Source organism: Artemia franciscana, chromosome 4 (assembly GCF_032884065.1).
Source record: "Artemia franciscana chromosome 4, ASM3288406v1, whole genome shotgun sequence".
In the NCBI taxonomy this organism is placed as follows: domain Eukaryota; kingdom Metazoa; phylum Arthropoda; class Branchiopoda; order Anostraca; family Artemiidae; genus Artemia; species Artemia franciscana.
In genome coordinates this window covers 16,719,586-16,741,794 of record NC_088866.1, presented here as the reverse complement: position 1 = coordinate 16,741,794, position 22,209 = coordinate 16,719,586, and the positions used below count along the sequence as shown (strand labels likewise).

The 22,209-nt window shown below is 36.7% G+C and overlaps 1 protein-coding gene and 1 long non-coding RNA gene across 4 annotated transcripts in view; one reads left to right on the top strand and one right to left on the bottom strand.

Annotated features, from left to right (window-relative positions):
* LOC136026073 (uncharacterized) overlaps positions 1-1,909 on the top strand; it is an 88,287-nt gene extending 86,378 nt beyond the window's left edge. Inside the window, exon 4 of the long non-coding RNA XR_010617198.1 lies at positions 1,558-1,909. This is a non-coding gene — a long non-coding RNA (uncharacterized LOC136026073). The remainder of the gene's footprint in view (positions 1-1,557) is intronic.
* LOC136026062 (unconventional myosin IC-like) overlaps positions 1-15,596 on the bottom strand; it is a 137,024-nt gene extending 121,428 nt beyond the window's left edge. The window contains exon 1 of one of the 3 annotated variants that reach the window (XM_065702248.1): positions 15,443-15,596. The gene's annotated coding sequence lies outside the window, so the exon portion shown is untranslated. Of the gene's footprint in view, positions 1-7,373; positions 7,509-15,442 lie in introns of those variants that run through there. The other 2 variants (XM_065702249.1, XM_065702250.1) reach the window with 2 other exon arrangements.
* Positions 15,597-22,209: the final 6,613 nt, after the last annotated feature.

Sequence of the window (22,209 nt, the reverse complement as noted above, 5' to 3'; positions counted from 1 at the left end):
GTGAGGCGTCCTTGTCCGGTCCCGTTACAACTACAAGTAAGCAAGAACGGCTAGGTTGGATGAATACCTGGGCTCAATGGTAAACGCTGTTGGTGAATCTTCACAAGAGATCGGGAGCTGCACATCGTCAGCCTGGAACATCTTTCTTCAACTACATAAGGTTCTCCAGAAGTGCAACTGTCTCTCCTAGACCTCGGTCTCCTCCCTCCCAGACCCGAGCCTCCTCACAGTTGAAGTTTATTTTCTTCAAAAATCTTATCAAAACTAAAATAAACCTGCATAATTTAAGCATCATCAGAAACAGATCAGTTTTCTTTAATATCTATTTACCTTTATAGTACTATAAAGTATCTTTTTTAGTACTTTCATACTACTATTTAGTACTTGCATGGTACCAAATGGCACGATTTTTCGATTTTTATTGCCATTTTCACTTGATTTGGAGAAAATGGCTCCATTTTTGCCCCTCCCCCAAGGATTTGAACAAAATCACACCACTGGAGGAGACTAGGAGGGTTTGGCCACACAATGCACAGACCAGATGACCATATAAGCAAAAGATGCTTCGAATGTCTACCACTACCGGCATGGAAGAAGAGAACAGGAGGCAAAAAGAAGACATGGCTCGGGACAGTGAAGGTCGATCTGGAGCCAATTAGAGGGTTCGAAAAACACGGCCGTTATTGGGATCGTCAGTGGATGGATGTCGTAGAGCCTGCCACCCTCGAACGAAACCTCCAAAAGAACACATATCGTCGTCTGCTGCGCACCACAATGAGCCAAGATGAGGCTTGAGCGTGCAAAAAGTACAAGTAAATACCCAAAACTAAATGTTCCTATGTTTGTTACTAATCCCTAGAAAATTTCATATTATTTCTCCAGAAAGAAAAGTAAACGACCAAAGTTTAGAAATACAAATGCTTCAACCCTTCATGCACTTCTGTTCCCGAGTTGTCTCGAGCATCGATCTACTAAGCAGTGTGTGCCATATTCGTTTTAATCCGCGCTTATTCGGACTATGTAGTTTTAGGAAAGAGTAACCCCTTGGGCATGAGTAAACAGCCTCATGGAAATAAGTAATCCATTGGGCATAGGAAAAGTATGTAGCTAAAAACTGGCTTTATTTAATTCGGATTCATCTTTCCTTAGACTGATAATTCAATTGATGAAGGGCAGTTTTTGAGGAAGGTTTATTGCAACCGTTATTGCGATTTTAAGATTGTCAATTAGTCAGTATTTTAATCATTTGACGTCTCTATTAGAGCTTGGGCAATTTCCCCTCCTCAAAACAAGGAAACAGGCAAATTGCCTAAACTTCTTATATAGTATATTAATGATTCAAACATAATTTTTTCCTTAGTTTGAACCTCCCTTTATGAGTTTGACCCCTGCTAAAATGTAACCATTGTTATGTCCACATCTTAATGTTTGTTTTATTGGATTGCATTACATTACTGAAGAACTAAATCCTAGAATTTATTTGTTGGTACTGTGCCAGTAGATAAAGATAGTAGCTTAAATGGCGCCTCATTTTTCTTCTTTTTAATTTTCGGTCAGTGAATTCGTCAACTTGATCATTTCTTTAGTCCATGGCAAGTCACTGGCAAGGACGTCATCAAAGAGTTAGTGAAGAAAATTTTAATTCAGGTAAGACGCCGGTTTGAGAAGCGACAGATGGTTTTCTGCTTATGACTCAATGATTTGTTAAGACACCTCCGAGAATTACTAGTCGGTACAATCACGCTTTCTTATGTGTGTTACCAAAAATAAAACCCCTTTTTAGTCCATTGTCAAGAAAACATTTGATTTATTCTGTCGAAATTTAATTTTTTCGATTTCCTTAGGGCGTATTTCGTCACTAAACATATATACTAATGCTCGCTACTAAAATGTTAGGGGGGTGGAGGGAGGTACCAAACGGATTTTCTCGGGTAAAGGGTGTAGCAAATTCCAAAAAGTGTATTTCCCAGCAAAGAGGGCTGAGTAGCATGTAGCAAGTAATCATGCAGCAAGAGTTCTTCTCTGAAGGAAACACTACAATAACACAATATGGTACCGTTCAATACTCATTCCAAATATTACCTTTCCTAAAGTGGCAATTGCGCCCCAAAGCCCTATAATGAGCAAAATACAGACCTAGGCTATATACGAGACTTCTGAAGAAACCGCAATAATAACAAAAATAGGGAAGGGGCCCCCCTTGGACCGCTTTTAATTAAGAGATAAGCTATTTATTTCAAAAGATGCCTATCGCAAGTCCCGAAAGACCGAATTCGTATTTTGGAGTCACAAAACCAAAAAATAAAAAAAAAAAAAAAAAGCACAACTAAAAAACTGGCAAAAAAATGCCAAAAACAATATTAGAATGACAAAACCGTTCGTTAGTCAGAAACATTAAGGGGCAAAATGTCAGAAAGTTAAAGAGGTAAAAACAAAAAAAAAATTGAAATAAAATTTGTATTCAAAAGATTTAAAAGAGAACATATAAAACGGAGGAGGAAACAAAAGAATTAAATGAGCATAAAACTTGGGCATCAACAGTAACGAAGAAGAAAAAGAAAAAGTTAAACTAGCGGTTTATTTTACCAGTAATGAAGGGAACAAAGGTTTTTTCGTGCCTTGAGATAAAGTAACGGATGGGGAACAAGATAGGAACGGGTTCAGAAACAGTACGTGACAGGCGGTGTTTGGTTGGGGAGTGTCTTTTGAGAAAAATGTTTTCCGTCCCAGCATTTTTTACAAAACGGAGGCAAAACGTTCCTTTCCTGTGCTCAAAGTTTCCAGCTGGGTCTGATTTAGAAGGAGCGAGTATGGTACCTTAGCTTCTTTAAAATCATCCTCATGGCTCTTTTTTGGATAGATTCGATTTTTTCTGATTCACTACAGGAGATGCCAGGATGACCAACTGGACAAGCTTAAATATGATTTAATATGATATGACCCCTTTTATCTTAAAATAGTATAAATAGAAATTTCTTCCAATTAACAAAGTAAGAATTTTGTTGTAGCCTAACAATGTTTTCTTGTTAAGTTTTATATATATAGCCTAGGGCTATATTTTTCACCATTAAGGGGCATGGGGCATAACTGTCACGGTAGGGAAAATTATATTCAGAAAGAATATTGAACAAAACTACTTTATGTCATTACAGTGTGTCTTCAAAGGAGGATTTATGCTGCATAATTACCAAAGAAATTTTCATTTTTTGTCTCTGAGCTAAAATATCAGGTACATGTTAGTATATATACTTTTTATAAGTAATAAAAAAAAAAATTAGTTTATTGATTATAACCAATTTCTTTAAGATATTTTTTACAACCAGAATTTCCAGGTGTACTAAGATTTTCATGTTAACATTCACTGAAAATATTAATAACACTCATCCACTACATTCTTTCGTCCATTTCTTACCACTAAAACCTGTTTTTATACCCCCTTTTTAAAGTTCAGTTTTATACCGGCTTTTTGAGTTAATTCTTTTGAAATTGTTCCTTTTTTTACCTTTATGACTGTGTTTCTTATGACGCGATTTAATACTTTAAAAACTTAATTGCTTGTTTTATAGGGCATTTTCTCATTACTAATTAGCTTTTATTTCGACTTCAAAGTACAGGTTTTTGTATGTTTTACTACAATGAATATATTTTTTTAATCTAGCGTTAATTGAGAATAATTTTGATGGCTAGAGCACTTTCTACGGATAAAGGATGACAGATTGCCAAAGATTGTTCTTTTCGGGCAATCGTATAGGGGCAAACCACAAGCAGGTCGTCCCCGGTTTGGGAATGGGAGGATGTCATAACGAAAGTTTTAGGGGAAATGAAGATTTCCAGGAAGGATGTGAAGAGAGAGGGGTTAAATAGATTGGGATGGAGGAAGACCCTGCGTAGCTGTGTTGACCTCAGGCGGCTTGATGCTGCGGTGAGTTGTTATTAGTAGTATTAGTAGTGGTACTTGTATGCTATGCACCGTGCCGCTCAAGTTGTTCATGCATTGACGCACTGTAAACCAGTTTCTTTCGCTAGTTTCTTTCGACTTAGCATGAGAAAAGACAAGTGACAAAATAGATTGGAAATATCTAATTTAGGCTATATATTCGCACATTAAGGGGGGGGGGAGTTTGGTAAAGTATTTGGATAGTGTGAAGTCAGAAAACAATTCTTACTTCATAATGTCAGGATAAAAGTAACTAAAACATTTTGCATGCACACCCACTGTGCTTTACCAGGGCTGGAGGGGGGGGGGGGCAATTGCCTCCTAACAATTCAGAGAAAACAATCATTATATAGCCCTTGCCCCTTGACTATCTGGATATGGACCCCTCTTGCCCCCCCAATAAAAATGCTGGAGATTCACCCCTGTCATACAAGTACCTTAGTAGTAGTAGTAGCGTTGACCTAGAAAGAATTCAGTACTCGTTAACAATTCAAAACACAATCAAGAAGCGAAGTTAGGTTAATCACAATAGAACATACCGTAATATGATGAAAATATAATAGTTTAGTAACAAAAATATGGAAACTACAACAAAGAATTACGGAAAGCAGGCAGCCAAAAACGCATTATTTTAAATACCTAACCTAGCCGCCACTATATATTAATTAAATAAAAAAACAAGTTTTTTTAAGTGAAAGTAAGGATCAACATTAAAACTTGAAACGAACATAAATTACTCCGTATATGAAAGGGGCTTTTCCTCCTCAACGCCCCGCTCTTTACGCTAAAGTTTGACTCTTTCTCTTAACTCTATTTTTAAAACAGTAAGAAACTCCATTTTTAAGAGTTTCGGTTACTATTGAGCCGGGTCGCTCCTTTTTACAGTTCGTTACCACAAACTGTTTGACTTTTTAATAAAAAATATACCTACACCGTAGTTTATTTCACGAAAGAATAAACTAATTATAACAGAAAACGAGAGAAAAACCGGTTTACTCAAATCAAACGAAGCAAACTTTTCGAGTGTGTTCTGGATCGTTAACAAGTACCAAGAATTCTAGAAATATAGAAAGCGTTGATCTTAAAAGCTCGTAAAAGCCATTTGGGTCCTATCACAATAACATACTATGTTATGGAGCATGCATAAAAAAAAATCGCAGAAAAAGGTTTCAACGATGCTCTATTAGCCTTATTATCTTAGAAAATCACGATTTTCAGGTATGAATACACCTAGGATGGAGGTAGAGGATTGTAATAAAATTTCTATTTTTAAACTTTATTTTTGAACTTAAGCACTTAGGTTACGTGTTAACCTGACCACACTTAAGTCCTTAATCTGAGTAAGACCGGTTTCTTTGTCTGCATTCAGAGATAATTAGCTTAGTCTGAGTGAGATAAACTACTATGCAGATATATTTTAATTAAATATTTAATATATTGAGTTAGTCAAGTTAGACATTTAATATAATAAGTTCTCGGCGGCCTGCTTTCCATAATTCTCCGTTTTAGTCTCCATAAATCTCCGTTTTAGTCTCCATAATTTTTTTTTACTAAATTATTATATTATCCACTGGCGGATCCAGGGGAGGGCTGTTGGGTCATGCCCCCCCTCCCAGATTTTTCTGGCGCCCTCTTCCCTTATTTTTTTTTCTTATTTCATTCTTTTTAGAATAAATTTGTCAACTTGGTGAATTATTGACACGTTCCTCACATTGGACCCACCCACCCCCCAATTTTTCTCATTGGTGGCCTTGTCACATTGGCATCAGCCACCACACTCAAGAAGTGAAGTTAGGTTAATCATAATGAAATATACCAAAGTAAGATGAAAATATAATAGTTTAGAAACAAAATTATGGAAACTGCAACAAATAACTATGGAAGGGAGGCCGCCCAGACTTCATTATATTAAATACGTAACCTAAACTAACCTAACCAAAATACTAACTAAATACTTAATTAAAATATAACTGCAATGTAGTTTCCCACCGAGCCGAAGCTTATTGTCTGGTATAAAGACCATGAAAATCGATTATTGTTTCGTGTTCGCGATATAAATTCTCAGGGTATGTTGGCTATAAGACACAAGTACTATAATCTGTTTTAGATCATTGTCCCAATTTTAGGGGGAGGGGCTCCTAGTCTAATTGGCACTTCCAATGCTGTATAAAAGAAAGCCAAAAAACAATAAAAATATAAGGTAGCGTCATTCGGCAGGGGGGGGGCTGGCACCCCTTCCCCTTATGGGCACCCATATTTTAGATACATTACATGCATGCGTACACACAAAAGGGGACAAGGGGAAATCAATGCATGTCCACCTCCCAATGGTTAATTTGGTATACTTCTTCACAGCTGGATAGTTTAGGATGACTAGGGTGAGAGTGAGGGGGGCAGGCAAATTCAGGATTAAATCCTTCAATGAACATATTTGAAGACTAAAACTGTGATCCTGTTTCTCCCAACAAATCCGTATAAACGTCAGGTAAAACTGCGAAACAGTCAACAGTACCCAAACCAATGGGGGGTAAGGTGAACACCCCCTTTCCCTAGATCCAACACTGGGTAAACACAGCCAAATGCGTAGAGGGAGGGTCGGTGAGGAATTTTTTCGGACGGTCTGAAATTATACCAGAAGAAGATCAACTACCAAGCTTGTCTTTTCAAAGAAAATACCAAAAAAGGTATTTATTCAAACTCTAGGAGGCACTTATCCCCGCTTAAATGATGCCCATGCCACCCAGGAAATAACTTCGGATGAGGCCCATTCCTGAAAAGTTAAGCCACCTAACTCAGCCACTTTCCAAGACTACAAACAGCTAGCCTCTAGAATTTGAACCCTCCTCCCCTATGCCAAAAAGTTTCGAGTCTAGCTAACTCCGTTCATCACAAAAACCAAAGTTTGCGCAGTCTTTTGCAAGCGTAAACAACTTTGTGCCTCCCACCCTGCCTCCACTGAATGACGTAGCCAGGAGGGTTGTGACACTGATGTTTAGAAAGTTAGAAATTGTAACAGGCTATATAAATCGTATACTTGGGATTATTTAACTACCTTAATTCGCACTTTGGAGCGATAAGGTCCAATGGTCTTACCCCTTTCAAATGTTGATGTAATTACCGAAAATTTACCCAATGAATAGGCTAGTACTATTCGATCTTCCCATCCCATGTATTTAAAATGATTAGTTCAGATGGGGAATCTTAGCACATGATTGTTCCTTCAAATGATCCAGCGGTTGCGGTTTTAGGCCTGGACAGGGGTAGCTGCCCCTCCGCCCAGTTTTTCTGACATTAAATTACTTTTATCTTATATTTGAACTCCTGTTATACACATTCAACCCCCCCCCCGAGATTATGAGGCCTAAAAGTGCTACCGTTTTGTACTCTCAGAAATTTGCCCCTCCCCCCCGCCCATATTGAATTACTAGTCACGTGCCTGATAAAGCGTATAATAATTTCAACAGCAATCTCACCACAAAACTTTAAATTGTAACAAATCCTTGTTTAAATCCAAAAGGCGCAAAACGACCACTTTTTACATGGTATCGGTTGAAATCATAACAAACAACTGAATGAATGTTTATCTCCTTTTTTAAAGTGTCAAGAATGTCTGATGCACTGTGTGACGTCATAGATCAGAAGAGAATACCTTTTAGACCGGCAACCTCAAAGGAAAAAATATGCTTAATCCCTTGATAGGGTTAAGCGCGCAATAAGAACAGGTCAACGAGACAGAAGGGGGACTTGGCTGCTACTCCCGGTCTCTGGAGTTGACCAGTGCAATAATAATAATCCCTGGTAAAGACGGTTAGTTACGACGCTCTGTCAGTGAGATGCTAGCGACTGCGGTAAACCCATAGGCAAGTAAATTCTTATATCAAAGTGTCCTTTTCATTTATAATTAAAACGAAATGAAAACAAATAATAACGCTTGAAACCTTTAATTAAAATTAAATAAAAAAAAAGTTTTTTTAACTGCAAGTAAGGAGTGACATTAAAACTTAAAAACGAAGAAAAACTATTCCGTATATGAAAGGGGTTGTCCCCTCCCCAACGCCTCGCTCTTTAAGCTAAAGTTTGACTCTTTCTCACAACGCTACTTTTTAAAACAATAAAAAACTTCAGCGTAAAGAGCGAGGCGTCGAGGAGAGACAATCCCTTTCATATACGGAAAAATTTCTGTTAGTTTTAAGTTTTAATGTTGCTCCTTACTTGCAGTTTAAAATCTTGTTTTTTTTATTTAATTTATGAATGTTTTTGAATTAATGCATGTTTTGATTTTGGTTCACTGCACATAAGTAAAACATAAGTCGGTTCACTGCAAAAGCACATAAGTAAAACGAAATTTGTATAATAATATTTTTTCTGGCTAAATGGCTGTCTCATAGTTAAAAAGAAGATAAAAAAAAAGATTCTCATAGATAAAAAAAAGGGGTGGCGGTGGATGCCTAGGTTCCCTCCAATTTTTGGTTACTTAAAAAGGCAAATAGAAGTTTTTATTTTTTACGATCATTTTTATTAGTAATAAATATGCTTAAGTTACGAATTAACTTACGTAACAAATTTCCATATTTGAATATTTTAATTACGTATAGGGGTTTGCCTCCTCGTCAAAATCTCGATCTTTACACCAAAGCTTGAATTTTGTCCCAATTCTCACAAAGGCCGTTGAATAAATAGTTGAAATTACTAAAAATATTTTAGCTTAAAGAGTGAGGTATTGTGGAGGAGATGAACCCTCTTATTTACGTAATAGTTTCTGTTCTTTTTATGTTTTAATGCTGCTCCTTACTTCCAGCTGAATTTTTTTATTCATTTTTACATTGTTTTTTTTTTAATGCTAGAAAATCCTGCATCCCTTTCATGAAAATTCTCTTCCCTCATGATAAATTCCTCCATGGAAAGATCCTCCCACGTAACCCTCTTCCCCAACCCACCTCAACCCCCCCCCCCCCCAATACAAAAAAGTACCCCTAAAAATATTTGTACACTTCCCAATAACCCTTATTATATGTAAACAATGGTCAAAGTTTGTAACTCGCAGCCCCTCCCCCAGGGACTGTGAGGATTAAGTCGTCCCGAAAGACATAATTATCCGGTTTCCCGAATATGCTGAACAAAATGGGTATCTCAGAATTTTGATCCAGTGACTTTGGGAAAAAATTGAACGTGGGAGAGGGCCTAGGTGCCCTCCAATTTTTTTGGTCACTAAAAAAAACACTAGAAGATTTAATTTCCGTTAGAATGAGCCCTCTCGCGACATTGTAGGACCACTGGGTCCTACATGCTTGAAACTTCGACAGCAGGGTTCTCTGATATGCTGAATTCGATGGTGTGATTTTCGCTAAGATTCAGTGACTTTTAGAGGGAGTTTCTCCGTATTATCTAAAATAAGGCAAATTTTCTCAGGCTCTTCTCGGGCTCGTAACTTTTGATTGGTATGACTAAATTTAAATATAATTGGTATGACTATAAAACTTATACATTTGAAATCAGCATAAAAATACGATTCTTTTGATGTAACTATTGGCATTAAAATTCCGTTTTTTAAAGTTTCGGTTACTATTGAGCCGAGTCACTCCTTACTACACTTCGTTACCATAAATTGTTTGATAGTAAAAAAAACTATTGTAAAAGCTTTACCCATAATTATAAATTTGCATTTCATTTAATTGTTAATTCATAAGGTGATAATAGCGATAACTCGCCTCATAAAACAATATAAGTTCAACCGAAGGGTTCAATTTTACTTGTTTCCCAAGAATTTGAAGCCTGTATTTTTTCGAAAATACATTGATACAGATGTGTATATCTCTTTAGTAAATACCAAAATAATTGGAGTTTGTAGCTTTTGATAACAAAATTGTTCTAGTGGCCTAGGCGGCCAGACACAAACATTCCTTATAAAAACAGCTATGCGTTAACAACAATCGAAAACAAGAGCCAAGAGCTCATATGGTGTGAGCTCTAACAAAATTTTAAGAATCAATAGATTGATTTAAAAGGTAAATCAGAGGCTTAATGCCGGTCAGGATTTAAAATAAGAGCTCTGAGTCACGATGTCCTTCTAAATATCAAAATTCATTATTAAGATCTGATCACCCACTCGTAAGTTATAAATATCTCATTTTTTCTAATTTTTTCTCTCCCTTTAGCCCCCCAGATGGTCGAATCTGGGAAAACGACTTTATCAAGTCAGTTTGTGCAGCTCCCTGAAACCTCTACCAATTTTCATCGTCCTAGCACGTCCAGAAGCACCAAACTCGCCAAATCACTGAGCCCCTACCCCCAGCTCCCCCAAAGAGAGTGAATCCAGTACGGTGACGTCAATCACGTATCAAGGACATTTGCTTATTCTACCCACCAAGCTTCATCCCGATTCCTCCACTCTAAGCATTTTCCAAGATTTCCGATTTCCCCCTCCAACTCCCCCTGATGTCAACAGATCTGGTCTGGATTTGAAAAAAGATTTCTGAGACATGAATTCCTTCAAAATATCAAATTTCATTAAGATCCGGTCACCCGTTCTTAAGTTAAAAATACCTTAATTTTCTAATTTTTCCAAATTAACACCCCCAGCTCCTCCAGAGAGAACGGATCCGTTCCAATTATGTCAATCACGTATCTAGAACTTTTGCTTATTCTTCCCATTAAGTTTCATCACGGTCTCTCCACTCTGAGCGTTTTCCAAGATTTATGTTTCCCTCCTCCAGCCCCCCATGTCCCCGGACCCAATTCGTGTCGAAAATGGAGCATCTGAGACATAAGATCTTTCTATAAATATCAAGTTTTATTAAGATCCGATCACCTATTCGTAAGATAAAAATACCCCAATTTTCACGTTTTCCAAGAGTTCCGGTTTCCCCCTCCAACTCCCCCCAATGTCACAGGATCTGGTCGGAATTTGAAATTAGAGCTTTAAAGCACAAGATCCTTCTAAATATCAAAGTTCATTAAGATCTGCTCACCCGTTCGTAAGTTACAAATACCTCATTTTTCCGAATTACCCCCCCCCCCCGCAACTCCACCAAAGAGAGTAGATTTGGTCCGGTTATGTCAGTCACGCATCTTATCTCTCCGCTTTAAGTAATTTCTAAGATTTCCGCCCCCCCCCCAAACTACCCCCCCAATGACGCTGGATTCGGTTGAGCTTTAAAATAAGAAATCCGAGTTACGAGGTAAGTTTTATGAAGATCCGATCACTCCTTCATAAGTTAAAAATACTTCATTTTTTTCTATTTTTTCCGAATTAACCGGCCCCCCACTCCCCCCAGATGGTCAAATCGGGAAAACAACTATTTCTAATTTAAGCTGGTCCGGTCCCTGATACGCCTGCCAAATTTCATCGTGCTAGCTTACCTGGAAGTGCCTAAAGTAGCAAAACCGGACCGACAGACAAACCGACAGACCAACAGACCAACAGACCGACAGAATTTGCCATTGCTATATGTCACTTGGTTAATACCAAGTGCCATAACCAGACATCTTTTTTTCATGTTTTTCTTTGCTTTTCGGCGAATTTTGTGTTGTATAACGTTACCTTTTTTTGAAATACCGAAAATAAGGGACAAAGAAATTTTCGTAGGACAAATTTAGACAACTAGACCGTATGCTATAAGGATAAACATAACTGTTTTGAAGGTTTGTTTTCCGAGGCTATAATGAACCTCGTAGTGACCTATTAAACGCAATGAGCCATAGCAAACCTTAATGAACCAGAACAATTTTCATAACCCTTACTCCAAGGTAAACAGGATAAGGTTAAACAAAGAAAGCAAGGGGAAAATATAAGTTGTTAAGTTATTTTACGTAATAGTAAAACATGCAGGATAATATTCCCCATGCTTTTATAATGTATCAAATAAAAGCGTATTATGCTTCCTTTTGAACTTAACTCAATCGTAGAATGTTGATAAATTGGCTTGGCAAATGATTCACCTTGGCAAATTGGCTTGGCAAATGATAATTAGTAAAAAATCTCGATAAGACAACAAGGTTTCAGATTAGATCATAAAAAATAACGAGGCACATACTTAGAAATATATTGAAGGTCTGTTTGGAAGAGCTTCCATTCTCTTGAAGAAAATTAGCTAATTACTTGGAAAATACATGAAACTATACACAAAATTACACAAAATCTTCATATTTTGGGTCATGGGCCCAGCAAACCCAAGTCCATCCTGCAAGTAGTATTGGACGATAACTTGATTAAACGATTTATCTATATATAAATATTCTGACTTTCGATATTTGACAATCGATATTATTGATTTCGATATTTTTGATCAGTGTTTTGTTCAGATTACCTCTTGGCTCTGCAAAAGTTCAATAAAAACTCTTATTTAAAGATTATTTTTCACAATTTATTTAAAACTTTGAACAATACAAAAGAAAACAATAAAAAAATCTTCAATTACATAAATTAATATTATAAAAATTCAGATTCGAAATTTCTCAGGCTCATGATAAAGAAAGATAGCTTGCTGGCTAATTTTGGCTATTCAAAATCAACAACATGCCAATATTTTCCCCTGAGAATTGGTTCGACTTTTCAGTGATTAAATAAAAAAAAGTGTTTTTTAGTAAAAGTAAAAACTAGCGTTAAAGCTTAAAATGAACAGAAACTATTGCATATGTGAGAGGGATGTCCCTTATGTTTGTCTTATATTATTTTATAAAGGCTTTTATTCTAAATAAACGACCCTTGTGTTTCAGAAGTTTTTCTTGAAGAATCTGGACAAACGTCAACCTTTAACGTATAGAGCTAGGCACTGAGGAGGGGTTGTTTCCCTTCGTATGGGGTATGATTTCTTCTCGCCTTAAGTTTCAATATTGCTCCCTAGTTTCAGCTGAAAAAAAAAATTATTTTTTGATGGTTTTCCAATAATTCCAGGAAATCTACCTCTCTCCTCTTTGAAAAATCCCCACCACGATAAATCCATCCCTGCTGAAGATTCTGCCCAGAAATTTTCTTCTCGACAGTTTCACCAAGAAAATTCTCTTTAGCCTACTGTCATTTGAAAAAAGACCTTTTTTCATTTAATTTCTGAATCACGGCGGAAAACCCCCTAGGTGAGAAATCTTTCCTGAAAATTCTATCCTCCCAATGGAAAATTTCTCTCGTAGAATTCTCCCACAGAGAATTTCTCCTGTGGAAAATCCCTCCCACGGAAAAATGCCCCAGACAATTTTGACTTTTCTGAAAATTTCCCCCAGACATTTTCCCTGGAACATCTCTACATGTAAAATTGAATCAGCAAAGAGTAAGTAAGATAAATTTCATAGCAGAGTTCTGGAAAATTTTCTCGTTTAAAATTTCCCCTTGTAAGTTTGTCATTCTTGGACCATTGGTTTGACACGATCAGCCTGGTAAAAAAAAAAGAAAAAAAAAGAAAAACAACAAATAAAGACGTATCCGTGATCTTTTTTCAAACAAAAAATTCAAAATTCCAGGTTTTTTTAGATAGGAGGTTGGAACCTTTTTGGTATGGTTCCATAATATGCTGATTCTGATGGTGTGCTTTTTACTAATATTTCTTGACTTTTTGGGGTGTTTGTCCCCTTTCTCGAAAATCCTGCAAATTTTCTGAGGCTTTTAGCTTCTGATGGGTACATTAAACTTGATGAATCTTACATATTTAGAAACAACATAAAAAGCCGATGCTTTTAATTTATATATTATTATTAAAATTCCATTTTTTAGAGTCTCAGTTACTATTGGGTCGAGTCGCTCTTCACTTACAGGTCGTCACCCCCAACTATTTAATTAACTCACCAGCCTTGGAACTGACGACCTGGTGTCACCTTTTTACACATATTTCTGAGACTCATATTACGAGACTTCCGTGACTTGAATGGATCAGTTTTTCTTGGAGCTAAAGATTCCCTATGCAAAATCTGAAGAGCCTTTACCCCTGGTTCCCAGTGCTGCGTTAATCCTGACACGATTTTTTTTTCTGGCGGAACAGACGTACAACAGAATCAGATGGAGGTTCACAAAGAAACGCAGAATTTTGCGTCGCTGCGACAAGCTCTAGAAGAATTCAAGTCAGCCAAAATTAGCTTTTCAATCACTTCCATGACTTTGGTTATGATTTTTTTTTTTTAATCAGAACAACGCATGCGATTTGTCGTATGAGTTGAAATTATTCAACGCATCCGACATGGTTTTGCGTCGTTTGTCGCACGATTTGTGTCATTTGTCGCATGTCGCAGGATTTTGCGAGAAATGGTAGCAGTGGGAACCAGGGGTTATAGATTGGGCTGCTGGCGAAGCATGTATTGCATTGACTGTTGAAAGTTCGTCATATACTCCCCAAAAACAAGCTTGATTCTGTCGTGCTTGAATCACAGGGACTGTCAGAGGACTTGCATCTGGTGATTCCAATTTAGTAGCCAGAAAGGCCAAATCCATATATCTCTCTATTGTACTCTCAACATGGAGAAGACCGTCAGTGGAAATATACAATTTCATCAAACGCAGATCAAGATATGCGGCAATCATAACGGGTGTGATCTGAGCAAGGTCTGTAAGCATAGACATTATTTTATACAGCCAAGTCCTTTGGAGGGCCTCAGCAGCTTTTGAAAATCCAACCTCACTAAACGTATATTGAATTTGGGAACAAGCTATGTCAACTTATGGATACAGATATGTATGCTATGTATCAGCATGTATGAGTTAATGGACTAAATACACCATTGTTCATCTTCTCGGCCCTTTCTGAAACAATTTTCTATGTTGGATCTTTTCTGCAGGACGCTCACCGGTAAATAGCAGGGAAAACTGAAAACAGTCAAAAATCTTCAATTATTGTTTTCGATATCGACATTTACTTTTCGATATTCGATATCGATATTTGCCCTGATGTATCGATAAACCAATATCGATATTGAATATCACCCAACACTACCTGGAAGTGGCGGTAAAAATAAAATAAATTTATATGATTTATTGTCAAGAATATTTGATGATTTGTCATGGCCTATGGGCTTTAAGCGCAAATAAACTCTATTCTATAATGTAATAAACGAGAGGATGATCCCTGTCTAATCAACAGCCCCCCCCCCTGAATTTTCGCCACTACTTAGATTTTGTAAAATACTTTTTTTGGTATTTTCATTGAAAAAGTCGGTAAAAATGTCCCCCTATCCAGCAAAGATACGATTGGTTAATCGAGTAATTGCATAATTAGGATTAATTCTGTGTTTTTCATTGCAAATTGTAATCGAATTTCTCCAAATTTTTGGTTAACGGAGTTGATAGTTAATTTATAATCGAAGTAGCATGACATTAATAGATAAAAATGTTCCCGAGGGATTGCTCCGTGGGACTCATTTATAAGGCTCCAAATAGTCCTCCACCAGCCCTGAGTAAGAGCAGTAAAATATACAAGTAGTGCATGATGCGCTGTTCCACTTTGAAAACCATTCTTTTAACTACGAATTATTACTTCCTTCTAGTGTATTTTAATAACCTATGTAAAATGTATAAATAAAACTTACCAGGAATAAGATAGTCCAACAATTCTTGATTCCCGACTAAGTAAATTAAACAAAGGCAATGGGAATTATCTAACACATATCATATGCACTATTCTTATCTCTATAATTCATAAACTTATTGGTTTTTTAGATAAAGGACACAATCATCACTTTGAAATGATCAAGATAAAATAACTTACGAAAAACCACTTAAACAAAACAAGAACTATACTTTTGGCTCGATCTTTAAATATTTAATCTTTCTAGTTTCAAGAATTGTTATTTTTTGGAAAAATAACAATTTTCTCAAGGGAAGTAGACTTTAGACCCCGATGCCACACCTATCTACCGGTGGTGCACTCTCGATGAAAGACGCAGCTTGGATAAAAATTTAGGCAGCGCGCCGGTGTTCCACCAGTGCCATCGGCGAGGTGTTGTGCCGCCGGTCTTTCTATGTTTAGCCTTATGATTTTGCAGTAATTTTTTTATTGCGGTGCACTGCCTATATAGACACCAGTTGCGCAAACATTTGCGCAACAATGCAACACATAACACAAAGCAACACATAACTATCGTCGCGACATTAATTGGCGCTGCGTCAAAACCAGACACTCTCGCAGTTGGAAACTGCGAGAGTGTCGCATATATAGAACGCATGAACGGATAATAGATAGACATATCTATTAACAAATGAATCAACATCATTTTTATATAATCCCAATAAGGGTGGGGGGGGTTAATGCCAGAATTAACATGGGTCACAACAGAAATTTCTGTTTTATCTCATGGAGTAGAGCCAAGATCTTTCCCTGCTGATTGGCTGAGGGAGCACTGGAGGTTAACGGCTAGTCTAAAGATGTGTGTTGAATTATTTCTATGGGCAAGATACGACTCAGCGCAACTGTTGTCTATATATTTTGTGTTTCGGTGGGATAAGTAACTTTGTAAAAATCTATCGATATTGAATTCTAACCCGACAATGAGAATAAAATCTTACAGACAGAGTAGGCAGTAGCGTATTTAAGCCCCCCCCCCCCAGAAATCTCAAAATATTTTCTTAAAGAGCCTATTCTCTCACTTGCAGCAGTCCTCTTGATTTCTTGTGGAATAGCTTGATAATTTATTTGAAGTGGCTCACAGCAGATACCTTTTACAGATTTTGTTTCGTTTTTATACATCCCTTGAGATAACCCATTTTTAAGATCTATCTCAAGTCATGAGCCGTAATTTTTCATTAATCCGGTCATACCATTTGTGTGCTTTTGTTTCCAGCGTATTTCATCGCAAAATTTTTATTTTTTTATTTTAATCTTGAGATTAAGCATTATCAATTTCCGTCTTTCATGTGAATCAATATTCCACAAAGCGGCAAATATTCGGAATTTATAGGATTACAAATTTCATTTTTCGTAAATTTTTATACCTTCAGAAAGCGACCTCGCTATGTTAGAGCCGTAACAGCTTTGACTTGTTTCAAATTTAGGATACTTAGAACTAGGGGATAATTCCTTCAGTCGTTATTGTTGTTTCAAAACGCAGATGAAAACTTTAGCTCAGATTAACGATTCTAAGTCCAGAATATTTCTAAGAGGCCTTGGGTTGAACGTATATTCTTGAACAATGTTTTGGTATTACTCACTGTTATGCTTTGGTGAAAAAAGATGACAAAATAGATGAAAAGTTGGTGAAAAGTAGATGACTACTTTTATATCGGTCAAACCGATATAAAAGTAGTAAATTCGGTAAGCGCATGACCTATTCTACACCAGAAATAGATTTTAATTCTTTAGTTTAAATCGAGCCGAGTTGGCGAAATCGAGTTTAGTTTAAATCGAGCCGAAATACAAAGCTAATGAATTTCTCATTTTACCATATAACTCCAGAAAATTCGCTTGGATTTCGGAAAGAAGAGAGGAATAAGATTAAAATCTTATTTCGAAAATCTTGTGCAAAATTCAACCAAATCCTTAACTTTTTTGAATCTTGTGGAACGATTTTGAATTTTGATTCGGCTTAAACTATATTTAATGACTACAGATATCGCTACTAGGCTTCCTTCGCAGAATTTATGAATTCTATTATTAAATTTGGGACCTACTCTGCCAAGTCGGTATTGTAATCAAATCGAAATTTTGGACTCTCTGAGATTCTGCTGTGAATACTCCGGTTTATTCTCGGATTCAGGATAGTTTTGGACTTTTGTTCAGAGTTTAATCAAATCCTTAAAAGCTTTTGGTTCTGCTTCCCCCTCGCTTGCGAAGCCCCTGCCTGCTCGAAAAAAAAGATAGAAAACAGCATCCGCTTGCTTTTACATGCATTTCTGTCCTTGTTAAGGCCTCCAAACTGGGTGTATTTTAGACGCTACAAGGTATTCACAAAACATTTTTGTTTGTTGTTTATCTCCCACTATCGCTAAACGAACTGAGTCCTTAGCTTTTTCTGCGTTGTGCCGCACACGAAGAACAAAAACTGCCTAACTGTTGTGACGCACACTGGGTTGAAAGGCGTAATACTGTGATTACTGTTTTATTGGGTAGACTACAGTGACAGGTACCAAGAAAACACGGACACGGAAGGAAACAAACGCTACTGTTTACTGAAAAGCAAAAAAGTAAAAAGTCTTAAAAAATACTCTTCATCTAACACATTTTTGAGTGTTGTTGCTTGTGGCGTATTTTCCTCGGATTCATACGTCTCATTATACAGTGCATGCCCTCGAAGTTCTAAATGGGTTTAACAAACTCGTCTGTTTATTCGGATTTGAACGATATGTCACTCTGGAACTCCTTTTCTAAAATCCTGAAACTGCTTTCTAATAAGATAGCTCAGTGTCATCTGGTGGCGCGCAGCCAGAGAAAAATCAGCAACATGCACACAAATTTTTGGTGAGGCACCATGGCGTGTCACCATTATCCCTAAACATCAGCTATTCGCCATAAAAAATAAACATCGCCACTAAAAATAAAACTGAAGTGGCATCGAGGTCCACTAGACTGTGAAATTCTGAGTTTTTGAGGTCGTAAATACCTTATGAGGATTAATTCTGCTGAATATTTATTCCATTTGAGGATTAATTACCGTGCGTTGTGGTTTCAAGCCCTTTAACAGAAGTTTTTAACAGAAAGTACTTTCCGTTAAAAAACTTGTTTTCTTATTTAATTTCTGAACGTTTTTGAATCAGTGCATGTTTTGAATTTGGCTCTTCGCAGATGAATAATTAAAACTAAATTTGCATATTTTTTTATTTTTTATTTTTGCTAAATGGCTTTCTCATAGTTTTGATCGAATGATTTTGAGAAAAAAGGAGCGGGGGACGAGGTCTAGCTGCCCTCCGATTTTTTGGTTACTTAGAAAGGCAACAAGAACTTTTAATTTTTTACGAATGTTTTTATTAGTAAAAGATATACGTAACTTATAAATTGCTTACGTAACGATTTCTGTATTTTCATGTTTTTATTACCTATATGAGGGGGTCCACCCCCTCTTCAGTACCTCGCTCTTTACACTAAAGCTTAAATTTTGTCCCAATTTCTTAAGAATGACCTCCGAATCACAAAAGTCGTAGAATAAATAGTCGAAATTACTAAAAATACTTTAGCATAAAGAGCGAGGTATTAGGAGGAGGTGAGCCCATCATATGCGTAATAATTTATGTTCGTTTTAAGTTTAATTCTGCTCCTTACTTTCAGTTGAAAAAACTTTTTCATATTTATTTTTTCATTGTTTTTTTTTCAATGCTAGAAAATCCTGCGCTCCCTTCATGGAAATTTTCTTCCCCCATGATAAATTCCTCCAAGAAAGTTCCCCCAATATATCCCCCTCTTCTCAGCCCCCCCCCCAACCAAAAAATCCCCCTGAAAATGTCTGTACACTTCCAAATAACCATTACTGTATGTAAGCACTGGTCAAAGTTTTTGACTTGTAGGCCCTCCCACGGTGACATTGGGGGAGTAAGTCGTCCCCAAAGACATAGTTATAATATTTTTCGACTACGCTGGATAAAATGGCTATCTCAGAATTTTGATCCGGTGACTTTGGGAAACTAATTAGCGTGGGAGGGGGCCTAAGTGCACTCCCATTTTTTGGTCATTTAAAAAGAGCACTAGAACTTTTCATTTCCGTTAGAATGAGCCCTCTTGCAATATTTTAGGACCACTGGGTCGTTTCAATCACCCCTGGGAAAAAAACAACAAACAAATAAACACACATCCGTGATCTGCCTTCTGGCAAAAAATACAAAATTCCACATTTTTGTAGATAGGAGCTTGAAAATTTTACAATAGGGTTCTCTGATACGCTGAATCTGATGGTGTGATTTTGTTAAGATCCTATGACCTTTACATGTTGTTTCCCCCTATTTTCTAAAATATGGTAAATTTTCTCAGGCTTGTAGCTTTTGATGGGTATGACTAAACTTGATGAAACTTATATATTTAAAATCAGCATTAAAATGCGATTATTTTGATGTAGCTATTGGTATCAAAATTCCATCTTTTAGAGTTTTGATTAGTATTAAGCCGGGTCGCTCCTTACTACAGTTGGTTACCACGAACTGTTTGATATTTTTAAAAATGCTTTCATATCCATACGTAGCTCTTCCTGTGAAGTACACTGATAGTGAAGCCTCCGAATGAAGTCTTTCAGTCGAGATTGCCACCAGTTATTCTCATGGTCGAGCTCTGGCGGGGGTTATATTCAACGATCAATCAGAAGTTCAGGGTGCTAGAATAGGCTTGAAAATTAATGTTAAGAAGACTAAGTCACTAAGGCTAGGAATAAGTGAAGATGAACAGGTGATATTAGGTAACGAAAAGATCGATCAGGTTGGGAGCTTCAGTTACCTTGGTAGTATTATTAGTAAAGATGGTGGGAGCAGTGAAGATGTTAAAACTAGAATAGCTAAGGCTCAGTGTGTTTTTTCACAGTTAAAAAAGTTTGGAAGAATAGAAAGATAAGTCTACAAACCAAGATTAGAATATTGGAAGCTACAGTGATGACAGTGGTCAAATACGGCTCTGAAGCATGGGCACTCCGAAAAGCAGATGAAAATTTACTAGATGTTTTCCAGAGAAATTGCCTACGGACTGTTCTGGGTACCCGGCTGACTGACCAGATTTCAAACAGTAGACTGTATGAAAGTTGTGGTTCAATCCCGCTTTCTAGGGCTATAATGAAAGAAAGGTTCAGATGGCTAGGCCACGTTCTACGGATGAAGGATGACAGATTACCGAAGATTGTCCTTTTTGGCCAACCTTCTGGGGCTACACGGAAAGCAGGTCGTCCTTGTCTGGTCTGGAAGGATGTCATAAATAAAGATTTAAAGGAAATGAGAACTTCCTGGGAGGGTGTAAAGAGGAAGGCTTTGAATAGATTAGGTTGAAGGAGGAGCATGCGTAGCTGTGTTAGCCTCAGGCGGCTTGGTGCTGCACTGAGTTATTATTAGTAGTAGTAGTAGTAATCAGAAGAGGGTAAAGCCAGTTTCATGATTATTCTTTCTTATGACTAATTTTTACCTTTTTTGCCTGATTTCTGATCTGTTTTAATTTTCCTTCCATATACATTTTCTATTTATTTTTGTTTCTATATCTTGACTTCCGTTTAGCTATCTTTCTATGGTTACTAGACGTCTTTCCTCCCATAAAATCCCCAGTGAAGAATTATTCCGAAAAATCTCCCAGCAAACAATCCTCCACGGACAATTCCTCCCAATGAAAAATTTCCCTACATGAAAAACTGAGTAGCCACAGAAAAAGTACAAAATGGGTACCTCGAAATATCGATCAATGTCCTAATGGCTAACAAAACAATTAGGTTTCTGCCTTTTTTATGAAATTAAATATAAAAAAAAGTTTTTTGAACTGAAAGTAAGGAGCGACATTGAAACTTAAAACGAACAGAAGTTACTCCGTATATGAAAGGGGATGTTCCCTTCTTAACTTCCTGCTCTTTATACTAAAGTTTGAGCCTTTCTCTAAACTCTACTTTTTAAAACAGTAAAAAACTTTAGCGTAAAGGATGGGATGCTGAGGAGGGAAAAGCCCCTTTTATATCCGGAGTAATTTCTGTTCGTTTTAAGTTTTAATGTCGCTCCTTACTGTCATTTAAAAAAACTTGTTTTTCTACTTAATTTCTGAACACTTTTGAATTAATGAATTTTTTTATTTTGGCTCTCCGCAAATGAATAATTAAAACAAAATATGCATATTATTTTTTTTGCATAACGGCTTTCTCATTGTTTTGATCAGAAGATTTTGAGAAAAAATGAGCGGGGGAGGAGGCCTAGTTGCCCTCTAATTTGTTGGTTACTTAAAAAGGCAACTAGAATTTTTAATTTTTACGAACGATTTAATTAGTAAAAAAATATACGTAACTTATGAATTAACTTACTTAGCGAACTTCTATACACGTATGTTTTTATTACGTATATAAGGAGGTTTGCCCCCTCATCAATACCTCGCTCTGTAAACTAAAGCTTAAATTTTGTCCCGATTCCTGAAGAATGAACCCTGAATCACAAAGGCCGTAGAATAAATAGTTGAAATTAATAAAAATACGTTAGCGTAAGAGCGAGGTATTAGGAGGAGTTGAACCCCTTATTTGCGTATTAATTTCTGTTTATTTTATTTTTTAATGCTGCTCTTTACTTTCAGTTGAAGAAACTTTTTCATATTTATTTTTTCATTGTTTTTTTTTTAATAATACTAGGAAGTCCTGTGACCCCTTCATGAAAATTCTCTTCTCCATGACAAATTCCTCCATGGAAATATCCACACGCATAACCCTCACCC